The sequence below is a fragment of the Brassica rapa genome, unplaced genomic scaffold (assembly GCF_000309985.2).
Source record: "Brassica rapa cultivar Chiifu-401-42 unplaced genomic scaffold, CAAS_Brap_v3.01 Scaffold0125, whole genome shotgun sequence".
NCBI classification, from domain to species: Eukaryota; Viridiplantae; Streptophyta; class Magnoliopsida; order Brassicales; family Brassicaceae; genus Brassica; species Brassica rapa.
The window spans coordinates 9849-37832 of NW_022610069.1; the positions used below are offsets into that span (position 1 = coordinate 9849).

The 27984-nt window shown below is 43.4% G+C and overlaps 1 long non-coding RNA gene across 1 annotated transcript; it reads left to right on the plus strand.

The window, feature by feature from the left end:
• The first annotated feature begins 23277 nt into the window (after positions 1-23277).
• Positions 23278-23846, plus strand: LOC117129763. Its single transcript, XR_004453351.1, has 2 exons — positions 23278-23394; positions 23676-23846. It is a non-coding gene; the product is annotated as an uncharacterized LOC117129763 (long non-coding RNA).
• Positions 23847-27984: the final 4138 nt, after the last annotated feature.

Here is a 27984-nt window from a genome sequence, read left to right on the forward strand (position 1 = left end):
TATCTGACGCGTCTGTGCAACTCCGCACCTCCAAAGGCTCCAAAAGACTCCAAAATCACCATATTTCTCCTAAACGTCCCTGAACCTGTATATACTCTAAATAGACTCCATAACATAATAATTGTATCTTAAAACACTTTAAAACACTTATAGACCATGATTAAAAATGGGTAAAATATATGGTCTATCAACTCCCTCAGACTTACCCTTTTGCTTGTCCTCAAGCAAAACAGACGGGCAGTCTCTCTGAAAGAGGTTTTAAAAACAGCAGGGACTCACATGATTTAAAACTTAGAATCATCACCTCTACAATATTGCAATCCACATCTAAGAAGTCCTAATCACAAAAGCACATTATACAATATCCTAGCTTAGCAACCAAATTCACCTAGCCAACATCTTAGCAAATCATGTCTGATATTCTCCTCTACCAACCTCATTTCTTAATATAAATAAATGTGTATGCTTTATCGATCACAAGACACATGGACTCTTACCCCAACAGGTATCTGAGTAAACAAATAGTCTTGTTCTGGTTTTTTTACTCTATATCTCCCTTCTCTGAATCTTTTTTATCTCAATTCCAATGAACAAAGATGCTGATGCAGTCCATCTTATTCACCTTCTTTTCAATTTTTTTTTATTATTATTATTTTTTTTATTATTATTTTTTTGCTTTTTCCTTTTCTTGACAAAGTGTAGGCGAATAGTGGGGTCATCGGTAATGTACCTACCCCTCGCTTCCAACAATGTGTGATCATTCTATTAGAGTAGAATAATGGGGTCATCGGTAATGTACCTACCCCTCTAAACCGCAAGAAATCATCTCAATCTTTTATTTTATTTTATTAGGATGCCAAAGGGAGGAGATAAGGAAACCAAAATCACTCAGACTTTTACCTTTCAGACCTAAAGGAGGAATCCGATCCAGTGTATACCAAGCCCCAAGACAAGCAGTTAAGTCAAATTAGGTTGGAGGTCAGCTTCGGTTCCTTCAAACAATCTCAGCAAGTGTGAACATAGTTGACAGGTTGATCCACTTTAGTATCTTTAGTACTATCTGCAATCAGTAAGTCTAGAATGGTGCGAAAGAGTGGTTAGATAACAAGCATGAATCTGATAAGTTCATTATCCCCTTCTTGACTCAATAAAAACAGTTTTTGAAAATATTTTAAATAAGACTCATAAAGGTAGATAAACGTTAGTATTTTCCGCAGACTTAAATTACACTGTCCCCAGTGTAACACAGTCGGTGGTAAGGTAAAAATCATAAAGTAGAAGTACAAAATTTAATAAGTAAGAATGATAACCTGCTCGACATCAGTGTCGATCGACACAATGAATAGACAATCGATCGATGTTGATGAAGTGCTGTCGATTGATATTGACATGGTCTCATCGATCGATGGCTAGAGCAATCATTCGACACAATGAAGAGACAATCGATTGTTGGATATGAAGCGCTGTCGATCGATATCGAGCTGGTGTCTTCGGTCGATTTGCTGGGCAATCGTCTACTCGGATCTGTTTTTTTTTTTCATAACTAAAACACAATATCAGTAGAACCTTCCCCAGACTTAGATAACACTATAATGGTGTTATCCAGTCGGAGATTGGTGTAAATAAATCATAAGTACTCAATTTAACAAGTTAGAACGATATACCTGACCAGAATGGATGTCGATCGATGTAAACGTGTTGTCATCGGTCGTGGCAGATGTAGCAATGTCGATCGATATCGACTTGTTCTCGTCGGTTGATATCATGGCAATCGTTTACTTGGATCCCTATTCTAAACATCTAACTAAAACCTAATATTAATATAACCTCCCCCAGACTTAAATAACACTATCACTAGCGCTATCTAGTCTAAGATTGGTGGGAAAATAAATCATAAGGACAATATTTAACAAGGAAAAACGGTATACCTGCTTGGATATGAGTGTCGAGCAACACAGTTAAGTGGCGATCGATACTCTTGATGCTCTGTCGATCGATGCTAGCTAGCCATCGTCGATTTCTATGGAGATTCGTCTTCCTCAGATCTTTTCCTTGTACCTAACATAAATAAAACACTAACAGTGGGTTGCTTCCCACTTAGCGCTTATTTTTAGTCATTAGCTTGACTTCTGGTGATCTGATTAAGTCCGGATAAGAATGAGAACTTGCTCCAAACCAAGTCTCAATGTCTACTCTTTGAAGCTTTATCATTCCTGTGTGAAAGCCTTCTCCATATACCCTTCTCCTCTGTCTATCATTTCAGCAATAAGGAGTGCTTTAAGTTTTGCATATGGATGTGAAAAGCATTTGCTGCGTACTCTGGGTTTTCTGACACTATCTGAGAAGTAAGAAGTCAATGGTAATTGAAAACCTCCTTTGGTTCGTTTCCGCTTTTTCCAATTTCTCCCCTTCTTTCCCACAGACTTGTGTAAGCTCACTCTGGATTTCCTGGTATCATCTGAGAAGTGAGGAATCAATAATAACTGAGAACCTTCATTAATTCTTTTTTTCTTCTTCCAGTTCCTCCACTTTTTTCCCCCAGACTTGTCTGAATGCGTGGTGGTATCTTCATAAAAAATATTTCCACACAATTCATACTCATTCTGCTCTGATTCGCGTCTGGTGTCGATCGATGGTATCTGATCGGTATCGATCGATGATGAAGTGTTAGTGTCGATCGATTTTGTTCTGTTGATGTCGCTCGATGGTACTTCTGCTGGGCAGTTATCTACTTCATCTCTAAATCGCAGCCCTCTTTGAGAAGCTTCTACGTACTTATTATCATCAAATAATCCACCATAGGAACTTAACTCCATACTTTTATCTGGTGGGATAGGAGATTCAGCTTCAATCACTGCACATGGAACCATAATCTTCACAAGATCATGTATCCTCTTCACTCTTTTGCAAATCCCAACAGCTTCTTCTGCGCATATAGGTGGTCTTAGATTTTCGGGGACAGCAAGGTGTGAGGCTCCAGACGTGTGTTCTTTTCTTCCAACCAGTTATGGTTCAATCATGTATCCTGATAGTTCATCCAAACATGGGTGTCGATTGATGCAATCGGGTGGGTATCGAGCGATACAGTCGGGTATATGTTGATCGATGTTAGACGGCGACTGTAGATCGATGTCGTAGGGTGGGTGTCGATCGATCTCATCAGGTTTATGTCGGTCGATGTCGTCAGCCTTTAAGGAATTTTCCAGATCTTTTCCCGAAGTGTGCTGATCATCAAACTTCTGCTTCGGGTTCTAGTCTAAATCTCCAAGTCATTCCTCCAGCTCCAAGAAGTCTTCCATAGTTACTTCTTCACTCGAATCCAAATCACCAAGCTGTTGCCCATCCTCTAACTCCAAGAATTCTTCTAGTTCCAAGAAATCTTCCATGGTGATTTCTTTTTCTACTTTTTGGTCAGGATAACAACTTGATACATCGATGCTCTTCAGTGTCGAGTCTGCAATGTCCTGAGGACAACTCGATTTTTCAGGGATTTCGAGTGGTATCGATCGACAACAGGAGTTTGTATCGATCGATGTTTGAAGGCTGGGGTCGATCGATGTTACGGTTGGGATGTCGATCGATGATGAGGTCGGAGTGTCGATCGGTTCTGAGCTCATGTCACTAATATCAACTTCTTCTATTCTGCTCAGCTCTCCAGACAGATGTTGTTCATCATCTTCCACCATATATTCTTTCATAGATCTCATCTCAATCTCTAGACTTGCTGCAGCATCATAGAGAATCTTGTTGACGAAAGCGTTTGCAATGTCATTCCAAGCATTGAGAGATCCTGGTGGTAGCTTCTTCAACCAATCAGCTGCATCCCCAGCAAGAGAATATGTGAATAATTTGCATAAATAGTAGTCTTCAGAGACTCCATTGCATTTAATGGTCGAGGCTAGATCTACAAATGTTTCCAGGTGGCTAGTGGGATCTTCATGAGGAAAACCATGGAAAGAATACTGACCCACAAGAGAGATATAGGGTGCAGCTCAAGGACAGTATTCTGAAGTGCTGAACGACACGATGCAGACCTTTTAGCATAGGCGTCCTCAGGACTGTTATAGTCACTAATTGCCTTTGGTCGTCCAGTCCTAACATACACAGTGGTAGCATCAGGGATTGTAGAAGGTATCGGTCGATGACAAATATTTGTATCGATCGTTTCTGAAGTGCGGATATCGATCGATTCTGAGTTACTACTGTCGATCGATGCTGAAGTCGGATCTTTTATATCAACTTCTTCTACTTTGCTCTGCTCTCCTGATACATGATATTCATCATCCTTAACTGTATCATGGTTGACCAGCTTTTCTCTGTTTAGTTCGTCCTTCTGCTTACTCTCATCTGCATGGTGAACCTGAATGTCTGGCTGCTTGACATGAGTTGTCGGTGTTCCAATATCTCCATTCTCCTCGCTGTAGATGAAATCAAGAAACTGACTCATACTAATCATTATTCCTTGTGGGAACCGAAATTCGCACTGTCGATTTCCGTTTAAATAAGGAAACTAAGAAAACCCTAGTTTCCCAGAGGACCCGGATATCTGTTAATTACCACACGTCAAGCAATCAGAACACGAGAATAACAACGATAAAAATAAGAAATCGAAAAGAGAGCAAAGTAGATCTTATTCCGAATCTGCGTATGAGCGTTACAACAAGGTATAAGCCTGGGCTCGAGAGCTGTCGGCGAGATTCCTAGTTCTAGCAACCCTAAGACGGCTAAACCTAATTGAGTCGCAGCTCGAAATAACAAAAACGGAAAGTTGCCTAAATCGCTCTAAGTGCTAAGTTTGCTCTGAAAAAGTTCCTCTCTCTGCTCCTCGCCTAGGACTCCTTATATACTAGCTCCAAGGTCGGTTTACGCTTTTACTCTTCTGCCCTTAAGCCGTCATAGCATAAAAATGGAGATATTCCATTTTTCCCGATCTTCACAATTATCTTCAAAACTTCCGTATTTATCCGCGGACACTTGACATTTATCCTTCCTCGTGGGCCAAGCGCGAACCATGCTGTGGTTCACGGGCTTTTGGTTAAGAAAAATCGTAGGATGGGCCTCGAGTCGTGTTTTAGGTCCCTTTGGGCCGTCTTCCGACTCGACACGTTTACTACGAGTTTTCCGCGGTTTCTAATCCGCGAAGTTTGATCGATGAATTAGAATAGCGGGAAACATGGACTGAGCTTGCTACGGTCTTCGGGAGATAGCATTCGAAGGTTTGACGAGAATGCAAGGACTGGTGTCGTATCGATGTTCGGAAAGGTTCAATCGCTACACAGCGACCGAACTTTGGCTCGAGCCCGGTCGCTATGTAGCGACCGAGCGAAACGAGTGCTCGGTCGCTACGTAGCGACCGAGCTTCGGCTTGAGCTCGGTCGCTACGTAGCGACCGAGCGGGACGATCGCTCGGTCGCTACGTAGCGACCGAGCTTTGGCTCGAGCTCGGTCGCTACGTAGCGACCGAGCGGGACGATCGCTCGGTCGCTATTTGGCTCGAGCTCGGTCGCTACGTAGCGACCGAGCGGGACGATCGCTCGGTCGCTACGTAGCGACCGAGCTTTGGCTCGAGCTCGGTCGCTACGTAGCGACCGAGCGGGACGATCGCTCGGTCGCTACGTAGCGACCGAGCTTGGCTGAGCTCGGTCGCTACGTAGCGACCGAGCGGGACGATCACTCGGTCGCTACGTAGCGACCGAGCTTTGGCCCGAGCTCGATCGCTACGTAGCGACCGAGCGGGACGATCGTTCGGTTTGAATCCCAAAGAATACTTCTTCGTAAAAATAACCTCGTATAGGTTATTTTTACGAAAATTACATCCCTTCTTTTACTAACTCTTTCGGAAATACGATCTCTGAGGATTTTCGGGTGGTAATTCCGTCGTAACCGTTTTTGACCCCAACAGTTAGCCCCCCAGCCCGTTAGGATCATGCATGGGGGATCCTAGCGTGCGGTTAGGCATGTTTGGCAAGTTAGGCGTGATGGATGGAATTAATATGCGAAAGTCCGAGCTTGAATAGTAAATCCTCATGTCTTATAAGAAGAGAGGTAACTTGTTCCATAATTTTTTTACTTTCTTGTTTTTCTCTAAGATCTTCCAAAAAACTTTCTATCTTTCTCTCCACCCTTTTCCTCTATTCTCTTAAGAGGAGTGTAAAGATGTCGAGCACGAAGATGGAGTTCGTGCCTCACTCGGTGCATCCTGCCGAGAACGAGGCATGGTGGGTTGCTCATTATGGCTCGTTGATCCCTCCCAAGGAGAAGCCATTCCCGGTCCTGGTTCATCGTGGAGTCGAGGAAGAGGACGCAAGCAGGACTACTGACGAGTTTCTCGCGACGATGCGGTCGTTCTACCACATCCCGGATGTTGTGGAGTTCCGGGTTCCCTGCCGCGGGGAATGTGCTAACAACCCCCCGGAGGGTTACTTTACTTGTTATGAGGCGTTCATAGTGCGTTGTCGCCTCTGGTTCCCCATACCCGAAATTCTCGTCCGAGTGTTGGACCGCTTCGAAGTCGCGATAAGTCAGTTGACACCCCTTGCCATTCAGCACCTTATTGGGATCTTGATCCTAAGCTATGAGCATGGCCTTTCCCTTTCCGTCGATCATTATGAAGCGCTTTTGAGGCTTCAACTTGTCAAGGATACGGATAAGCATAGGTTTGTCCCTCGGAAATTTATGTCGGTGGTTAAGAAGTTCATTTCGAACTTCAACTTGTGGAAGAAGTTCTTTTTCTTTGTTCGTTTGGACGCTGCGTCCGTCGAAGAGAGTTGCATTCCACTGTTCCGGAGGTTGCCGAACAATCGTCCCTTCATCAATCCTCTTGCTCCGTTCCCTGAGGACATTATCGCGGTGAGGGATCTTCTCAGGAATGGTCCCTTCTTCTGGACTTCTTTCACGCCGAGAAGGGTTCGGAAGGCACTGAAATTTGTGCAACCTGGTCCAGCTTTGGACGCGGATACGGGAAGCGACTCCGAACCCGACGACCAGAATCCCGTCGAAGCTCCGACAGCTGCGCCGGAGTCGAGCTCTTGGAAGGGAAAAGATGTCGATCTTGGCGACATAGAGTTTTCGATGGACGACTCTATGCTTCCAGGATGGGATCCGAACCTTGCTTACGGCGACGGAAGCGGTTCGAGCGAGGCCCCCATTCCGGACTTTCGATGATTTCTTTGCTGGGCTGCCATCGGGTTTCGATGCTCCTCCTCCTACGAAAGAATCGGCGAGGCCGAGAGTCGTTGCGGAAGGATCTCGCATCATCAATGGGGTTAGTTTTTTTTTTGGGAATTTTTTAGTGATTATCCTATGTATGGATTTGTAACACGCCCATCGATTTTGCAGGGCCTGAGCTTGCTGGGCTCGGCCATCGAGGCGGGTCATAGAGAAGCCATGGTCTACCGCTTCAAGGCGGAGAAAGCGGAGCGGGATCTCGCTCGCGTGCAAGGCGAGATGCTGGAGCGAGAGGCACAGCTTACTCGTGATCATGCGCGGGCTGTTCGTAGAGCGGAGAGGAAAGGCAAAAGAGAAATCGTCGAGGTGATGAAGACTCGCGCATCTCAGTTCCAGGTTGAGTACGGGAACCTTAAGAATGCCTTTACCTCGGTGGGCGACTTTCGCGAGTGCCGTGGTTCGGTCGGAAGTCTTTGGAGGACGCAAGCCGACGACTATGTGTTTGAAGAGGAAATGAGCTTGATGAAGAGTGGGATGAGTGACCGTGCCCACGCTGAGGCGCTTATCCCTCCGATCGACGAGAGGATTCAAGGGTTCTGGGATTCCATCCCGGTTTCTCCTGATACCGAGGAGGTCCCGATCGATTTTCACGATGGTGGCGAGGAAGTGGATCGTCCTGCGGATGCGTTTGGTGCTTCGTTGTCCGGGGACTTTGACTTTGGATTATGAGGGATGGATCAGTTATCCTTGTTTTCGGCCGAATGTGGCCCTTTGAATTTGGATTTCGTTTAGGCCAAGATGGCCGTATTTGTATTTCCGGGACTGGCCGTTGGTGGCTTTGAATCCCTTGCCGCTTTACGCGGTTTATTTATATGATAAATGTTTTGTTTCGAGTTTTTCCTGAGTAGGGTTGAAGTAAATACGAGTTGTCGTCTCGTATGTAGTTCTAATTAGACGTTCAATCTGTTGGTTCGTTCGTGATTTTCGTAAAAATTTATCTGTCTTTACGATTTTCGAGAACATTGAGATACGAACGGAGAGGCATGGTTTATGATCTCGTATCTTTTAGATATCATGCCTTGAGATGTTTGAGACCAGAGCGTTGGGTTTAGGGCAAGACCTAGGTTTACTTTCGGTTAAGGTTTGTGCGGTGACTAGCCGGCTATCGTTTTTCCTGTTGCGATTTCTTCCTGACTCGCACCGGTTTAAAGTCCGCGATATGTTCTCGGCTTATATGACTTGTATGGTACGAATCGAGCATCTTCTCAGAATCAACTGGAAGTGCTAAACCAAAATTTCGGATTTTTGTTGTAGCGCGCTTTTGTCCTTGTGCTGGACGTTTTTAAAGATCAAAAGAGTGATCGGATTGCGTTTGTTTAAGACGGCTGGCGTGTTCGTCGGGGCCAATCGACGAACGGGGTGTAAGGTTTTTGGTGGTCGCGTTCGGACAATTTGTTTAGCATTGTCCTCGAATTTTAACTTTTTGCGACGTCTCGCAGTTATTTTCGAGGATTATGCGTGTATTTTTGCGTGTTTGAAAGGTGATAATCTTTACGATTTTTGGGCCGGATGAGGCCGCAGACGAGCGTAAACTGAAGCGTAAGCGTTTTCGATAAAAAGACAGTGTATATTGTAAAAAATTTTATGTTTCTAAAAACTCGATTACAATAATGGCGATTGTGGGAGTATACGAGTATACGCACCCACTCCCCCCCCCCCTTTTTAGAGAGGGGGATAGCTGAACTCGTCTTTTGACAAGCTGCCTACGTACCCCTTTCGAGGATCAAGCCATCTCGTAGTTCTGTTTCATGCCGCGAGTGTTCTTACTCGGCGGTTGGTGTCGCGATGTCCGCCTTGACCGTGTCGATCGTGGCTGGGTCGACGCTATTTTCCGGATGTTCCGGTTGAGTTGTCGCGTGGGCTTCGGATTTATGTCGAGCTTCGACGTCCGATGCGTTTGCGTTGACAGACGATTTTACTTCGTCCTTGTGCGGGGCGCTTTTGGCCGAAGATCGATCTATCTTCGCGCGTTTGCCGTTTGCAGAAGCCGTGATTTGCCTTAACTTATGCTCCGCGAGGAAGCATAGTCGCGACTGTTTTTGGCATCCCCAGATGGCCGCGACTCCGCTCGGCGTTGGGAACTTGAGACCCAGGTGGTAAGTTGACGGAACTGCCTGCATGGCGTTGAGCCATGGGGTTCCCATGATCACGTTGTAGATAGCGGGATGGTCGACTACCGCGAATTCGACGATTTTCGTGATCTCCTTGGCCATGACTGGCAATTGGATTGATCCGAGAGTCATCGACACTTCGCCTGAAAAACCCGTGAGTGGTTTTGGCGTCGGAATTACCTCTCCGAGTTCGATACTCATCCGCTTGAGAGTGTCGCGGAAGATTACGTTGACCGTGCTTCCCGTATCGACGAGTACCCTTCCGACTTCTAAATCTCGTATGACGAGATCTATGACGAGCGGGTCGCAGTGAGGTTGGTCGATACCGCCGGCTTCTTCCTCCGTGAAGGTGATCGAGCAACTTTGGCCGTCTCGAGGAGGAGACCATGTAGGCCAATTTGCGCTTGATTCTGCCTTCCGTTGGTAAGCCTTGATGGCTGACACGGTATCGCCGCAGTATTGAGATCCTCCGATGATCATATTGACTCTGCGACGATTGTTATCGTTCCCTTTGTCATCCGGCCTCCTACCGCGTTTATCCCCAGGTTGGTTTCGTTGAGGAGATTTTTCGGCGGGCGGATTTCTGTCCGTCTTTGGAGGCCGATCAGAATCGAGGATGAGATCCTTGACGCTAGTTACTTCCGAAAGCTCTCCAGCGAGCAGCTTCGCGGCCAGTCTTGCTCCTAAGACTTTGCAATTAGTCGTGGAGTGTCCTCGGGATTGGTGGAACTCGCAGAAGGTGTTCTCGTCATACCCTTGATTGCGAGTCCATGTGTTGCCCGTGGTCCGGCCTTGATCCGAATTGATCGCATAGTTATGCGCCCCTTGGAGATCTTCCCCCTCGTGATGGACGTACTTGTCGTTACGAGAGTTCTTCTTTTTCCCCTTCGGATCTGCGTCTTTCGAGGATGGTCTTGCCGGCTTATGTTTTTGCGATAAGACTTTAGTTTCTTCCTCCACTATGATATAGTCCGTTGCTTTGTGGAGGGCGTCCTGGATCGTTCGCGGTTTGTCGAGAGTTATCCATTTTCTGAATTTCGACTTGTACCAGAGCGTCTTTCTCAGCGCGTCGATGGCCACTTTGTCGCTTATCCCGCTGACCCTGGACATTATCAGTTTGAACCGACTGATAAACTCGCGGAGGGGTTCGTCTTCCCTCTGGGAGAGACTCCAGAGATCAACATCGGAGGTTTCCCTGTCTATGAATACAGAGTACTGTTTGAGGAATTCCGATGCGAGCTGTCGAAAACTCCCGATGGTGTTGCGACGAAGGCGTGCGAACCATTCGAGCGCTGCTCCTTCAAGATTTTCGACGAACAGGCGGCAATAGCCGGCATCCTTTTCGCCGTCCTTCAGTCTTGCTCTTCCCATCGCGATGTGGAAAGCCTGAAGGTGCGCTTTCGGATCGGCCGTACCATCGTACTTCGGTACTTTGATCTTTCCCGGATCGGACACCCTCATGTCCGAAATGCGACTGGTAAAGGGGGTCTTTCGAGCTCCTTCCAGCAGTCGATCGATCTCGGGGGCAGCACTAGTAGCATGATGGATTTGAGACTTTACGGCTCTCACTTCTGCCGCAGTCTTGGTGATGTAGTCGCGAAGATCGCGGATATCCGATGTCTCGTCAGTGGATTTCCGAGCCTGTCGGCGCTTACTGCGAGTGAGCTCGGTTTGCCTTTCGGCCAGCTCCTCTTGTTCGTTCCAATAGGCGACTTCTTCTTCTTCCGTCATTGGTTTTTCGAACGGGGAGCCTTCCCGAGCGGATCGGCTTCTGGTCCTTCTTGGATGTCTGTCGACATCCTCGTCGGTGTCGTTGGAGACATCGCTAGGATCCAGGTCAATGTGTTCGGCTTCGTTATCCTCCGAGTCCTTTGCAGGGAGCGGAAGACTTTCAGAGTTCCCCTTTCGATGGGAGATTCTCGCTGGGGTTTTGACCGGAAGGTCGTTCCCGCGCGACTCCTGCTCTATCGAGTGGGGTGGCGAAATCGAGCCTCTTCCCGCGGATTTTGGTGGTTCCGCGGGGACGGATAGCTTGGGTCCTTGCCGTTAAGGTTTCAACCTGTTTGGTCAAGGTATTCACGAGCTTATCCTGTTCTTCCGACCTTTTTTCATAGGTGGCGAACATCTTTTTAAACTCCTCGAGAGTCGCGGCGTTGGCTTGCGCGTTGGCCGCAGATACGTCCGCTACCGGAGTGTGGAGATCGGTGCCGCTGCCTCCGTTAAGGGGAGTTTGCACGTTATCCGCGTCGTTGGTTGACATGTCTGACTGTGTGTGGCTTTTGCGGGTTAGATTGATCCGTAAGTCCCCCTCCTTCTAGCGCCAAACTGTGGGAACCGAAATTCGCACTGTCGATTTCCGTTTAAATAAGGAAACTAAGAAAACCCTAGTTTCCCAGAGGACCCGGATATCTGTTAATTACCACACGTCAAGCAATCAGAACACGAGAATAACAACGATAAAAATAAGAAATCGAAAAGAGAGCAAAGTAGATCTTATTCCGAATATGCGTATGAGCGTTACAACAAGGTATAAGCCTGGGCTCGAGAGCTGTCGGCGAGATTCCTAGTTCTAGCAACCCTAAGACGGCTAAACCTAATTGAGTCGCAGCTCGAAATAACAAAAACGGAAAGTTGCCTAAATCGCTCTAAGTGCTAAGTTTGCTCTGAAAAAGTTCTCTCTACTGCTCCTCGCCTAGGACTCCTTATATACTAGCTCCAAGGTCGGTTTACGCTTTTACTCTTCTGCCCTTAAGCCGTCATAGCATAAAAATGGAGATATTCCATTTTTCCCGATCTTCACAATTATCTTCAAAACTTCCGTATTTATCCGCGGAAACTTGACATTTATCCTTCCTCGTGGGCCAAGCGTGAACCATGCTGTGGTTCACGGGCTTTTGGTTAGGAAAAATCGTAGGATGGGCCTCGAGTCGTGTTTTAGGTCCCTTTGGGCCGTCTTCCGACTCGACACGTTTACTACGAGTTTTCCGCGGTTTCTAATCCGCGAAGTTTGATCGATGAATTAGAATAGCGGGAAACATGGACTGAGCTTGCTACGGTCTTCGGGAGATAGCATTCGAAGGTTTGACGAGAATGCAAGGACTGGTGTCGTATCGATGTTCGGAAAGGTTCAATCGCTACACAGCGACCGAACTTTGGCTCGAGCCCGGTCGCTATGTAGCGACCGAGCGAAACGAGTGCTCGGTCGCTACGTAGCGACCGAGCTTTGGCTTGAGCTCGGTCGCTACGTAGCGACCGAGCGGGACGATCGCTCGGTCGCTACGTAGCGACCGAGCTTTGGCTCGAGCTCGGTCGCTACGTAGCGACGAGCGATCGCTTTGGCTCGAGCTCGGTCGCTACGTAGCGACCGAGCGGGACGATCGCTCGGTCGCTACGTAGCGACCGAGCTTGGCTGAGCTCGGTCGCTACGTAGCGACCGAGCGGGACGATCGCTCGGTCGCTACGTAGCGACCGAGCTTTGGCTCGAGCTCGGTCGCTACGTAGCGACCGAGCGGGACGATCGCTCGGTCGCTACGTAGCGACCGAGCTTGGCTGAGCTCGGTCGCTACGTAGCGACCGAGCGGGACGATCGCTCGGTCGCTACGTAGCGACCGAGCTTGGCCCGAGCTCGGTCGCTACGTAAAAATGAATGACTTTGTAAGAACTTGATTTGGATACATAAAGTGGTGGAGATCACCAGAAGTTGAATAATCTCATAGGAGTTGGGATGAAGAAAATTATCCCACTTTCAAATCAGGTGATTCCAGTTTCCCAGTTTGGGAATAGGACAACTTCTTCGTCGTTCCAATCAAACCAGGATGAATCACTTTGTAAGAAGCTTGATTTGGATACATAAAAGTGGTGGAGACAGGAAGTTGAATAAATCTCATAGGAGTTGGGATGAAGAATTATCCCACTTTCAAATCAGGTGATTCCAGTTTCCCAGTTTGGGAATAGGACAGCTTCTTCGTCGTTCCAATCAAACCAGGATGAATCACTTTGTAAGAAGCTTGATTTGGATACATAAAATGGTGGAGAATCACCAGGAAGTTGAATAAATCTCATAGGAGTTGGGATGAAGAAGTTATCCCACTTTCAAATCAGGTGATTCCAGTTTTCCAGTTTGGGAATAGGACAGCTTCTTCGTCGTTCCAATCAAACCAGGATGAATCACTTTGTAAGAAGCTTGATTTGGATACATAAAGTGGTGGAGAATCACCAGGAAGTTGAATAAATCTCATAGGAGTTGGGATGAAGAAGTTATCCCACTTTCAAATCAGATTCCAGTTCCCAGTTTGGGCAATAGGACAGCTTCTTCGTCGTTCCAATCCAAACCAGGATGAATCACTTTGTAAGAAGCTTGATTTGGATACATAAAGTGGTGGAGAATCACCAGGACTTGAATAAATCTCATAGGAGTTGGGATGAAGAAGTTATCCCACTTTAAAAATCAGGTGATTCCAGTTTCCCAGTTTGGGAATAGGAAAATTTCTTCGTCGTTCCAATCAAACCAGGATGAATCACTTTGTAAGAAGCTTTATTTGGATACATAAAGTGGTGGAGAATCACCAGGAAGTTGAATAAATCTCATAGGAGTTGGGATGAAGAAGTTATCCCACTTTCAAATCAGGTGATTCCAGTTTCCCAGTTTGGGAATAGGACAAGCTTCTTCGTCGTTCCAATCAAAACCAGGATGAATCACTTTGTAAGAAGCTTGATTTGGATACATAAAGGTGGAGAATCACCAGGGGTTGAAAAAATCTCATAGGAGTTGGGAAAGAAGTTATCCACTTTCTAATCAGGTGATTCCAGTTTCCCAGTTTGGGAATAGGACAGCTTCCTCGTCGTTCCAATCAAACCAGGATGAATCACTTTGTAAGAAGCTTGATTTGGATACCTAAAGTGGTGGAGAATCACCAGGAAGTTGAAGAAATCTCATAGGAGTTGGGATGAAGAAGTTATCCACTTTCTCAATCAGGTTGATTCCAGTTTCCCAGTTTGGGAATAGGACAGCTTTTTCGTCGTTCCAATCAAACCAGGTGAATCACTTTGTAAACAGCTTGATTTGGATACATAAAATGGTGTAGAATCACCAGGAAGTTGAATTAATCTCATAGGAGTTGGGATGAGAAGTTATCCCACTTTCAAATCAGGTGATTCCAGTTTCCCAGTTTGGGAATAGGACAGCTTCTGCTTCTTCGTTCCAATCAAACCAGGATGAATCACTTTGTAAGAAGCTTGATTTGGATACATAAAGGTGGAGAATCACCAGGAAGTTGAATTAAATCTCATAGGAGTTGGGATGAAGAAGTTATCCCACTTTTAATCAGGTGATTCCAGTTTCCAGTTTGGGAATAGGACAGCTTCTTCGTCGTTTCCAATCAAAAAGGATGATCACTTTGTAAGAAGCTTGATTTGGATACATAAATGGTGGAGAATCACCAGGAAGTTGAATAATCTCATAGGAGTTGGGATGAAGAAGTTATCCCACTTCTAATCAGGTGATTCCAGTTTCCCAGTTTTGGAATAGGACAGCTTCTTCGTCGTTCCAATCAAAAAGGATGAATCACTTTGTAAGAAGCTTGATTTGGATACATAAAGTGGTGGAGAATCACCAGGAAGTTGAATAAATCTCATAGGAGTTGGGATGAAGAATTATCCCACTTTAAAATCAGGTGATTCCAGTTTCCCAGTTTGGGAATAGGACAGCTTCTTCGTCGTTCCAATCAAACCATGATGAATCACTTTGTAAGAAGCTTGATTTGGATACATAAAGGTGGGAGAATCACCAGGGGTTGAATAAATCTCATAGGAGTTGGGATGAAGAAGTTATCCCACTTTCTAATCAGGTGATTCCAGTTTCCCAGTTTTGGAATAGGACAGCTTCTTCGTCGTTCCAATCAAACCAGGATGAATCACTTTGTAAGAAGCTTGATTTGGATACATAAAGTGGTGGAGAATCACCAGGAAGTTGAATAAATCTCATAGGAGTTGGGATGGATGAAGAAGTTATCCCACTTTCAAATCAGGTGATTCCAGTTTCCCAGTTTGGGAATAGGACAGCTTCTTCGTCGTTCCAATCAAACCAGGATGAATCACTTTGTAAGAAGCTTGATTTGGATATATAAAGTGGTGGAGAATCACCAGGGAGTTGAATAAATCTCATAGGAGTTGGGATGAAGAAGTTATCCCACTTTCTAATAAGGTGATTCCAGTTTCCCAGTTTGGGAATAGGACAGCTTCTTCGTCGTTCCAATCAAACCAGGATGAATCACTTTGTAAGAAGCTTGATTTGGATACATAAAGTGGTGGAGAATCACAGGAAGTTGAATAAATCTCATAGGAGTTGGGATGAAGAAGTTATCCCACTTTCAAATCAGGTGATTCCAGTTTCCCAGTTTGGGAATAGGACAGCTTCTTCGTCGTTCCAATCAAACCAGGATGAATCACTTTGTAAGAAGCTTGATTTGGATACATAAAGTGGTGGAGAATCACCAGGAAGTTGAATAAATCTCATAGTCCCACTTTCTAATCAGGTGATTCCAGTTTCCCAGTTTGGGAATAGGACAGCTTCTTCGTCGTTCCAATCAAAACCAGGATGAATCACTTTGTAAGAAGCTTGATTTGGATACATAAAGTGGTGGAGAATCACCAGGAAGTTGAATAAATCTCATAGGAGTTGGGATGAAGAAGTTATCCCACTTTCTAATCAGGTGATTCCAGTTTCCCAGTTTGGGAATAGGACAGCTTTTCGTCGTTCCAATCAAACCAGGATGAATCACCTTGTAAGAAGCTTGATTTGGATACATAAAATGGTGGAGAAACACCAGGAAGTTGAATAAATCTCATAGGAGTTGGGATGAAGAAGTTATCCCACTTTCTAATCAGGGGATTCCAGTTTCCCAGTTTGGGAATATGACAGCTTCTTCGTCGTTCCAATCAAACCAGGATAAATCACTTTGTAAGAAGCTTGATTTGGATACATAAAATAGTGGAGAAACATCAGTAATTTGAATAAATCTAATAGGAGTTGGGATGAAGAATTATCCCACTTTCAAATCAGGTGATTCCAGTTTCCCAGTTTGGGAATAGGACAGCTTCTTCGTCCTTCCAATCAAACCAGGATGAATCACTTTGTAATAAGCTTGATTTGGATATATAAAGTGGTGGAGAATTACCAGGAAGTGGAATTAATCTCATAGGAGTTGGGATGAAGAAGTTATCCCACTTTCTAATCTGGTGATTCCTTTTTCCCAGTTTGGGAATAGGACAGCTTCTTCGTCGTTCCAATCAAACCAGGATGAATCACTTTGTAAGAAGCTTGATTTGGATACATAAAATGGTGGAGAATCACCAGGAAGTTGAATAAATCTCATAGGAGTTGGGATGAAGAAGATATCCCACTTTCAAATCAGGTGATTCCAGTTTCCCAGTTTGGGAATAGGACAGCTTCTTCGTCGTTCCAATCAAACCAGGATGAATCACTTTGTAAGAAGCTTGATTTGGATACATAAAGTGGTGGAGAATCACCAGGAAGTTGAATTAATCTCATAGGAGTTGGGATGAAGAAGTTATCCCACTTTCTAATCAGGTGATTCCAGTTTCCCAGTTTGGGAATAGGACAGCTTTTCGTCGTTCCAATCAAACCAAGATGAATCACTTTGTAAGAAGCTTGATTTGGATACATAAAGTGGTGGAGAATCACCAGGAAGTTGAATAAATCTCATAGGAGTTGGGATGAAGAAGTTATCCCACTTTCAAATCAGGTGATTCCAGTTTCCCAGTTTGGGAATAGGACAGCTTCTTCGTCGTTCCAATCAAACCATGATGAATCACTTTGTAAGAAGCTTGATTTGGATACATAAAGAGGTGGAGAATCACCAGGGGGTTGAATAAATCTCATAGGAGTTGGGATGAAGAAGTTATCCCACTTTCTAATCAGGTGATTCCAGTTTCCCAGTTTGGGAATAGGACAGCTTCTTCGTCGTTCCAATCAAACCAGGATGAATCACTTTGTAAGGAGCTTTATTTGGATACATAAAGTGTTGGAGAATCACCAGGAAGTTGAATTAATCTCATAGGAGTTGGAATGAAGAAGTTGTCCCACTTTTAAATCAGGTGATTCCTGTTTCCCAGTTTGGGAATAGGACAGCTTCTTCGTCGTTCCAATCAAACCAGGATGAATCACTTTGTAAGAAGCTTGATTTGGATACATAAAGTGGTGGAGAATCACCAGGAAGTTGAATTAATCTCATAGGAGTTGGGATGAAGAAGTTATCCCACTTTCTAATCAGGTGATTCCAGTTTCCCAGTTTGGGAATAGGACAGCTTCTTCGTCGTTCCAATCAAACCAGGATGAATCACTTTGTAAGAAGCTTGATTTGGATACATAAAGTGGTGGAGGAGAACCAGGGAGTTGAATAAATCTCATAGGAGTTGGGATGAAGAAGTTATCCCACTTTCAAATCAGGTGATTCCAGTTTCCCAGTTTGGGAATAGGACAGCTTCTTCGTCGTTCCAATCAAACCAGGATGAATCACTTTGTAAGAAGCTTGATTTGGATACATAAAGTGGTGGAGAATCACCAGGGGTTGAATAAATCTCATAGGAGTTGGGATGAAGAAGTTATCCCACTTTCTAATTAGGTGATTCCAGTTTCCCAGTTTGGGAATAGGACAGCTTCTTCGTCGTTCCAATCAAACCAGGATGAATCACTTTGTAAGAAGCTTGATATGGATACATAAAATGGTGGAGAATCAGCAGGAAGTTGAGTAAATCTCATAGGAGTTGGGATGAAGAAGTTATCCCACTTTCTAATCAGGTGACTCCAGTTTCCCAGTTTGGGAATAGGACAGCTTCTTCGTCGTTCCAATCAAACCAGGATGAATCACTTTGTAAGAAGCTTGATTTGGATACATAAAGTGTTGGAGAATCACCAGGAAGTTGGAATAAATCTCATAGGAGTTGGGATGAAGAAGTTATCCCACTTTCTAATCAGGTGATTCCAGTTTCCCAGTTTGGGAATAGGACAGCTTTTTCGTCGTTCCAATCAAACACAGGATGAATCACTTTGTAAGAAGCTTGATTGGATACATAAAATGGTGGAGAATCACCAGGAAGTTGAATAAATCTCATAGGGTGTGGGGATGAAGATTATCCACTTTCAAATCAGGTGATTCCAGTTTCCCAGTTTGGAATAGGACAGCTTCTTCGTCGTTCCAATCAAACCAGGATGAATCACTTTGTAAGAAGCTTGATTTGGATACATAAAGTGGTGGAATCACCAGGAAGTTGAATAAATCTCATAGGAGTTGGGATGAAGAAGTTATCCCACTTTCTAATCAGGTGATTCCAGTTTCCAGTTTGGGAATAGGACAGCTTCTTCGTCGTTCCAATCAAACCAGGATGAATCACTTTGTAAGAAGCTTGATTTGGATACATAAAGTGGTGGAGAATCACCAGGAAGTTGAATAAATCTCATAGGAGTTGGGATGAAGAAGTTATCCCACTTTCAAATCAGGTGATTCCAGTTTCCCAGTTTGGGAATAGGACAGCTTCTTCGTCGTTCCAATCAAACCAGGCAATCATTTGTAAGAAGCTTGATTTGGATACATAAAGTGGTGGAGAATCACCAGGAAGTTGAATAATCTCATAGGAGTTGGGATGAAGAAGTTATCCCACTTTCAATCAGGTGATTCCAGTTTCCCAGTTTGGGAATAGGACAGCTTCTTCGTCGTTCCAATCAAACCAGGATGAATCACTTGTAAGAAGCTTGATTTGGATACATAAAGGGTGGAGAATCACCAGGGGTTGAATAAACTCATAGGAGTTGGGATGAAGAAGTTATCCGACTTTCTAATATGGTGATTCCAGTTTCGCAGTTTGGGAATAGGACAGCTTCTTCGTCGTTCCAATCAAACCAGGATGAATCACTTTGTAAGAAGCTTGATTTGGATACATAAAGTGGTGGAGAATCACCAGGAAGTTGAATAAATCTCATAGGAGTTGGGATGAAGAAGTTATCCCACTTTCTAATAAGGTGATTCCAGTTTCCCAGTTTGGGAATAGGACAGCTTCTTCGTCGTTCCAATCAAACCAGGATGAATCACTTTGTAAGAAGCTTGATTTGGATACATAAAGTGGTGGAGAATCACCAGGAAGTTGAATAAATCTCATAGGAGTTGGGATGAAGAAGTTATCCCACTTTCAAATCAGGTGATTCCAGTTTCCCAGTTTGGGAATAGGACAGCTTCTTCGTCGTTCCAATCAAACCAGGATGAATCACTTTGTAAGAAGCTTGATTTGGATACATAAAGTGGTGGAGAATCACCAGGAAGTTGAATAATCTCATAGGAGTTGGGATGAAGAAGTTATCCCACTTTCTAATCAGGTGATTCCAGTTTCCCAGTTTGGGAATAGGACAGCTTCTTCGTCGTTCCAATCAAACCAGGATGAATCACTTTGTAAGAAGCTTGATTTGGATACATAAAGTGGTGGAGAATCACCAGGAAGTTGAATAAATCTCATAGGAGTTGGGATGAAGAAGTTATCCCACTTTCAAATCAGGTGATTCCAGTTTCCCAGTTTGGGAATAGGACAGCTTCTTCGTCGTTCCAATCAAACCAGGATGAATCACTTTGTAAGAAGCTTGATTTGGATACATAAAATGGTGGAGAATCACCAGGAAGTTGAATAAATCTCATAGGAGTTGGGATGAAGAAGTTATCCCACTTTAATCAGGTGATTCCAGTTTCCCAGTTGGGAATAGGACAGCTTCTTCGTCGTTCCAATCAAACCAGGATGAATCACTTTGTAAGAAGCTTGATTTGGATACATAAAGTGGTGGAGAATCACCAGGAAGTTGAATAAATCTCATAGGAGTTGGGATGAAGAAGTTATCCCACTAAATCAGGTGATTCCAGTTTCCCAGTTGGGAATAGGACAGCTTCTTCGTCGTTCCAATCAAACCAGGATGAATCACTTTGTAAGAAGCTTGATTTGGATACATAAAGAGGTGGAGAATCACCAGGGGTTGAATAACTCTCATAGGAGTTGGGATGAAGAAGTTATCCCACTTTTAATCAGGTGATTCCAGTTTCCCAGTTTGGGAATAGGACAGCTTCTTCGTCGTTCCAATCAAACCAGGATGAATCACTTTGTAAGAAGCTTGATTGGATACATAATGGTGGAGAATCACCAGGAAGTTGAATAAATCTCATAGGAGTTGGGATGAAGAAGTTATCCCACTTTCTAATCAGGTGATTCCAGTTTCCCAGTTTGGGAATAGGACAGCTTTTTCGTCGTTCCAATCAAACCAGGATGAATCACTTTGTAAGAAGCTTGATTTGGATACATAAAATGGTGGAGAATCACAAGGAAGTTGAATTAATTCTAGGAGTTGGGATGAAGAAGTTATCCCACTTTCAAATCAGGTGATTCCAGTTTCCCAGTTTGGGAATAGGACAGCTTCTTCGTCGTTCCAATCAAACCAGGATGAATCACTTGTAAGAAGCTTGATTTGGATACATAAAGTGGTGGAGAATCACCAGGAAGTTGAATAATCTCATAGGAGTTGGGATGAAGAAGTTATCCCACTTTCTAATCAGGTGATTCCAGTTTCCCAGTTTGGGAATAGGACAGCTTTTCGTCGTTCCAATCAAACCAGGATGAATCACTTTGTAGAAGCTTGATTTGGATACATAAAATGGTGGAGAATCACCAGGAAGTTGAATTAATCTCATAGGAGTTGGGATGAAGAAGTTATCCCACTTTCAAATCAGGTGATTCCAGTTTCCAGTTTGGGAATAGGACAGCTTCTTCGTCGTTCCAATCAAACCAGGATGAATCACTTTGTAAGAAGCTTGATTTGGATACATAAAGTGGTGGAGAATCACCAGGAAGTTGAATTAAATCTCATAGGAGTTCGGATGAAGAAGTTATCCCACTTTAAAATCAGGTGATTCCAGTTTCCAGTTTGGGAATAGGACAGCTTCTTCGTCGTTCCAATCAAACCACGATGAATCACTTTGTAAGAAGCTTGATTTGGATACATAAAGTGGTGGAGAATCACCAGGGGTTGAATAAATCTCATAGGAGTTGGGATGAAGAAGTTATCCCACTTTCTAATCAGGTGATTCCAGTTTCCCAGTTTGGGAATAGGACAGCTTCTTCGTCGTTCCAATCAAACCAGGATGAATCACTTTGTAAGAAGCTTGATTTGGATACATAAAGTGGTGGAGAATCACCAGGGGTTGAATAAATCTCATAGGAGTTGGGATGAAGAAGTTATCCCACTTTCTAATCAGGTGATTCCAGTTTCCCAGTTTGGGAATAGGACAGCTTCTTCGTCGTTCCAATCAAACCAGGATGAATCACTTTGTAAGAAGCTTGATTTGGATACATAAAGTGGTGGAGAATCACCAGGGGTTGAATAAATCTCATAGGAGTTGGGATGAAGAAGTTATCCCACTTTCTAATCAGGTGATTCCAGTTTCCCAGTTTGGGAATAGGACAGCTTTTTCAGTCGTTCCAATCAAACAAGGATGAATCACTTTGTAAGAAGCTTGATTTGGATACATAAAATGGTGGAGAATCACCAGGAAGTTGAATAAATCTCATAGGAGTTGGGATGAAGAAGTTATCCCACTTTCAAATCAGGTGATTCCAGTTTCCCAGTTTGGGAATAGGACAGCTTCTTCGTCGTTCCAATCAAACCAGGATGAATCACTTTGTAAGAAGCTTGATTTGGATACATAAAGTGGTGGAGAATCACCAGGAAGTTGAATAAATCTCATAGGAGTTGGGATGAAGAAGTTATCCCACTTTCTAATCAGGTGATTCCAGTTTTCCAGTTTGGGAATAGGACAGCTTCTTCGTCGTTCCAATCAAACCAGGATGAATCACTTTGTAAGAAGCTTGATTTGGATACATAAAGAGGTGGAGAATCACCAGGGTTGAATAAATCTCATAGGAGTTGGGATGAAGAAGTTATCCCACTTTCTAATCAGGTGATTCCAGTTCCCAGTTTGGGAATAGGACAGCTTCTTCGTCGTTCCAATCAAACCAGGATGAATCACTTTGTAAGAAGCTTGATTTGGATACATAAAGTGGTGGAGAATCACCAGGAAGTTGAATAAATCTCATAGGAGTTGGGATGAAGAAGTTATCCCACTTTCTAATCAGGTGATTCCAGTTTCCCAGTTTGGGAATAGGACAGCTTCTTCGTCGTTCCAATCAAACAAGGATGAATCACTTTGTAAGAAGCTTGATTTGGATACATAAAATGGTGGAGAATCACCAGGAAGTTGAATAAATCTCATAGGAGTTGGGATGAAGAAGTTATCCCACTTTCAAATCAGGTGATTCCAGTTTCCCAGTTTGGGAATAGGACAGCTTCTTCGTCGTTCCAATCAAACCAGGATGAATCACTTTGTAAGAAGCTTGATTTGGATACATAAAATGGTGGAGAATCACCAGGAAGTTGAATAAATCTCATAGGAGTTGGGATGAAGAATATATCCCACTTTCAAATCAGGTGATTCCAGTTTCCCGTTGGGAATAGGACAGCTTCTTCGTCGTTCCAATCAAACCAGGATGAATCACTTTGTAAGAAGTTTTTTTGATGGATACATAAAGTGGTGGAGAATCACCAGGGGGTTGAATAAATCTCATAGGAGTTGGGATGAAGAAGTTATCCCACTTTCTAATCAGGTGATTCCAGTTTCCCAGTTTGGGAATAGGACAGCTTCTTCGTCGTTCCAATCAAACCAGGATGAATCACTTTGTAGAAGCTTGATTTGGATACATAAAATGGTGGAGAATCACCAGGAAGTTGAATAAATCTCATAGGAGTTGGATGAAGAAGTTATCCCACTTTCAATCAGGTGATTCCAGTTTCCCAGTTTGGGAATAGGACAGCTTCTTCGTCGTTCCAATCAAACCAGGTGAATCACTTTGTAAGAAGCTTGATTTGGATACTATAAAGTGGTGGAGAATCACCAGGAAGTTGAATTAATCTCATAGGAGTTGGGATGAAGAAGTTATCCCACTTTCAAATCAGGTGATTCCAGTTTCCAGTTTGGGAATAGGACAGCTTCTTCGTCGTTCCAATCAAACCAGGATGAATCAATTTGTAAGAAGCTTGATTGGATACATAAAGTGGTGGAGGAGGAATCATCCAGGAACTTGAATAAATTCATGGGAGTTTGGGATGAATCAAAACCAGGATGAATCACTTTGTAAGAAGCTTGATTTGGATACATAAAGAGGTGGAGAATCACCAGGGAGTTGAATAAATCTCATAGGATTTGGGATGAAGAAGTTATCCCACTTTCTAATCAGGTGATTCCAGTTTCCCAGTTTGGGAATAGGACAGCTTCTTCGTCGTTCCAATCAAACCAGGATGAATCATTTTGTAAGAAGCTTGATTTGGATACATAAAATGGTGGAGAATCACCAGTAAGTTGAATAAATCTCATAGGAGATGGGATGAAGAAGTTATCCCACTTTCAAATCAGGTGATTCCAGTTTCCCAGTTTGGGAATAGGACAGCTTCTTCGTCGTTCCAATCAAACCAGGATGAATCACTTTGTAAGAAGCTTATTTGGATACATAAAAAGGTGGGAGAATCACCAGGAAGTTGAATAAATCTCATAGGAGTTGGGATGAAGAAGTTATCCCACTTTCAAATCAGGTGATTCCAGTTCCCAGTTTGGGAATAGGACAGCTTCTTCGTCGTTCCAATCAAACCAGGATGAATCACTTTGTAAGAACCTTGATTTGGATACATAAAATGGTGGAGAATCACCAGGAAGTTGAATAAATCTCATAGGAGTTTGGATGAAGAAGTTATCCCACTTTCAAATCAGGTGATTCCAGTTTCACAGTTTGGGAATAGAACAGCTTCTTCGTCGTTTCAATCAAACCAGGATGAATCACTTTGTAAGAAGCTTTATTTGTATACATAAAGAGGTGGAGAATCACCAGGGGCGTTGAATAAATATAGGAGTTGGATGAAGAAGTTATCCCACTTTCTAATCAGGTGATTCCAGTTTGCCAGTTTGGGAATAGGACAGCTTCCTCGTCGTTCCAATCAAACCAGGATGAATCACTTTGTAAGAAGCTTGATTTGGATACATAAAGTGGTGGGAGAATCACCAGGAAGTTGAATAAATCTCATAGGAGTTTGGATGAAGAAGTTATCCACTTTCTAATCAGGTGATTCCAGTTTCCCAGTTTGGGAATAGGACAGCTTTTTCGTCGTTCCAATCAACAACATGAATGAATCACTTGTAAGAAGCTTGATTTGGATACATAAAGTGGTGGAGAATCACCAGGAAGTTGAATAAATCTCATAGGAGTTGGGATGAAGAAGTTATCCCACTTTCAAATCAGGTGATTCCAGTTTTGCAGTTTGGGAATAGGACGACAGCTTATGCGTCGTTCCAATCAAACAAAGATGAATCAATTTCTAACAAGCTTGATTTGAATACATAAAGTGGTGGAGAATCACTCGGAAGTTGAATAAATTTCATAGGAGCTGGGACGAAGTTATCCAACTTTCAAATCAGGTGATTCCAGTTTCGCAGTTTGGGAATAGGACAGCTTCTTCGTCGTTCCAATCAAACCAGGATGAATCACTTTGTAAGAAGCTTGATTTGGATACATAAAGTGGTGGAGAATCACCAGGAAGTTGAATAAATCTCATAGGAGCTGGGATGAAGAAGTTATCCCACTTTCAAATCAGGTGTTTCCAGTTTCGCAGTTTGGGAATAGGACAGCTTCTTCGTCGTTCCAATCAAACCAGGATGAATCACTTTGTAAGAAGCTTGATTTGGATACATAAATGGTGGGAATCACAGGAAGTTGAATAAATCTCATAGGAGTTGGGATGAAGAAGTTATCCCACTTTCTAATCAGGTGATTCAGTTTCCAGTTTGGGAATAGGACAGCTTCTTCGTCGTTCCAATCAAACCATGATGAATCACTTTGTAAGAAGCTGATTTGGATACATAAAGAGGTGGAGAATCACCAGGGGGTTGAATAATCTCATAGGAGTTGGGATGAAGAAGTTATCCCACTTTCTAATCAGGTGATTCCAGTTTTCCCAGTTGGGAATAGGACAGCTTCTTCGTCGTTCCAATCAAACCAGGATGAATCACTTTGTAAGAAGCTTGATTTGGATACATAAAGTGGTGGAGAATCAACAGGAAGTTTAAAAAATCTCATAGGAGTGGGATGAAAGAAGTTATCCCACTTTCAAATCAGGTGATTCCAGTTTCCAGTTTGGGAATAGGACAGCTTCTTCGTCGTTCCAATCAAACCAGGCTGAATCACTTTGTAAGAAGCTTTATTTGGATACATAAAGTGGTGGAGAATCACCAGGAAGTTGAATAAATCTCATAGGAGTTGGGATGAAGAAGTTATCCCACTTTCAAATCAGGTGATTCAGTTTCCCAGTTTGGGAATAGGACAGCTTCTTCGTCGTTCCAATCAAACCAGGATGAATCACTTTGTAAGAAGCTTGATTTGGATACATAAAGTGGTGGAGAATCACCAGGGGTTGAATAACTTCTATAGGAGTTGGGATGAAGAAGTTTTATTTACCACTTTCAATCAGGTGATTCCAGTTTCCAGTTTGGGAATAGGACAGCTTCTTCGTCGTTCCAATCAAACCAGGATGAATCACTTGTAAGAAGCTTGATTTGGATAATAAAAGTGGTGGAGAATCACCAGGAAGTTGAATAAATCTCATAGGAGTTGGGATGAAGAAGTTATCCCACTTTCTAATCAGGTGATTCCAGTTTCCCAGTTTGGAATAGGACAGCTTCTTCGTCGTTCCAATCAAACCAGGATGAATCACTTTGTAAGAAGCTTGATTTTGGATACATAAAGTGGTGGAGAATCACCAGGAAGTTGAATAAATCTCATAGGAGTTGGGATGAAGACGTTATCCCACTTTCTAATCAGGTGATTCTAGTTTCCCAGTTTTGGAATAGGACAGCTTCTTCGTCGTTCCAATCAAACCAGGATGAATCACTTTGTAAGAAGCTTGATTTGGATATATAAAGAGGTGGAGAATCACCAGGGAGTTGAATAAATCTCATAGGATTTGGGATGAAGAAGTTATCCCACTATCTAATCAGGTGATTCCAGTTTCCCGGTTTGGGAATAGGACAGCTTCTTCATCGTTCCAATCAAACCAGGATGAATCACTTTGTAAGAAGCTTGATTTGGATACATAAAATGGTGGAGATCACAGGAAGTTGAATAATCTCATAGGAGTTGATGAAGAAGTTATCCCATTTCTAATCAGTGTGATTCCAGTTTCCAGTTTGGGAATAGGACAGCTTCTTCGTCGTTCCAATCAAACCAGGATGAATCACTTTGTAAGAAGCTTGATTGGATACATAAAGTGGTGGAGAGAATCACCCGGAAGTTGAATAAATCTCATAGGAGTTGGGATGAAGAAGTTATCCCACTTTCTAATCAGGTGATTCCAGTTCCCAGTTTGGAATAGGACAGCTTCTTCGTCGTTCCAATCAAACCCAGGATGAATCACTTTGTAAGAAGCTTGATTTGGATACATAAAGTGGTGGAGAATCCACCAGGAAGTTGAATAAATCTCATAGGAGTTGGGATGAAGAAGTTATCCCACTTTCTAATCAGGTGATTCCAGTTTCCCAGTTTGGGAATAGGACAGCTTCTTCGTCGTTCCAATCAAACCATGATGAATCACTTTGTAAGAAGCTTGATTTGGATACATAAGAGGTGGAGATCACCAGGGGGTTGAAAAATCTCATAGGAGTTGGGATGAAGAAGTTATCCCACTTTCTAATCAGGTGATTCCAGTTTCCCAGTTTGGGAATAGGACAGCTTCTTCGTCGTTCCAATCAAACCAGGATGAATCACTTTGTAAGAAGCTTGATTTGGATACATAAAGTGGTGGAGAATCACCAGGGGTTGAATAAATCTCATAGGAGTGGGATGAAGAAGTTATCCCACTTTCTAATCAGGTGATTCCAGTTCACAGTTTGGGAATAGGACAGCTTCTTCGTCGTTCCAATCAAACCAGGATGAATATCACTTTGTAAGAAGCTTGATTTTGGTACATAAAGTGGTGGAGAATCACCAGGAAGTTGAATTAAATCTCATAGGAGTTGGGATGAAGAAGTTATCCCACTTTCTAATCAGGTGATTCCAGTTTCACAGTTTGGAATAGGACAGCTTCTTCGTCGTTCCAATCAACAGGATGAATCACTTTGTAAGAAGCTTGATTTGGATACATAAAGTGGTGGAGAATCACCAGGAAGTTGAATTATTCATAGGAGTTGGGATGAAGAAGTTATCCCACTTTAAATCAGGTGATTCCAGTTTCCCAGTTTGGGAATAGGACAGCTCTTCGTCGTTCCAATCAAACCAGGATGAATCACTTTGTAAGAAGCTTGATTTGGATACATAACGTGGGTGTGGAGAATCACAGGGGGTTGATAAATCTCATAGGAGTTGGGATGAAGAATTATCCCACTTTAAACTTCAGGTGATTCCAGTTTCGCAGTTTGGGATAGGACCGCTTCTTCGTCGTTCCAATCAAACCAGGATGAATCACTTGTAAGAACCTTGATTTGGATACATAAAAGGTGGAGAATCA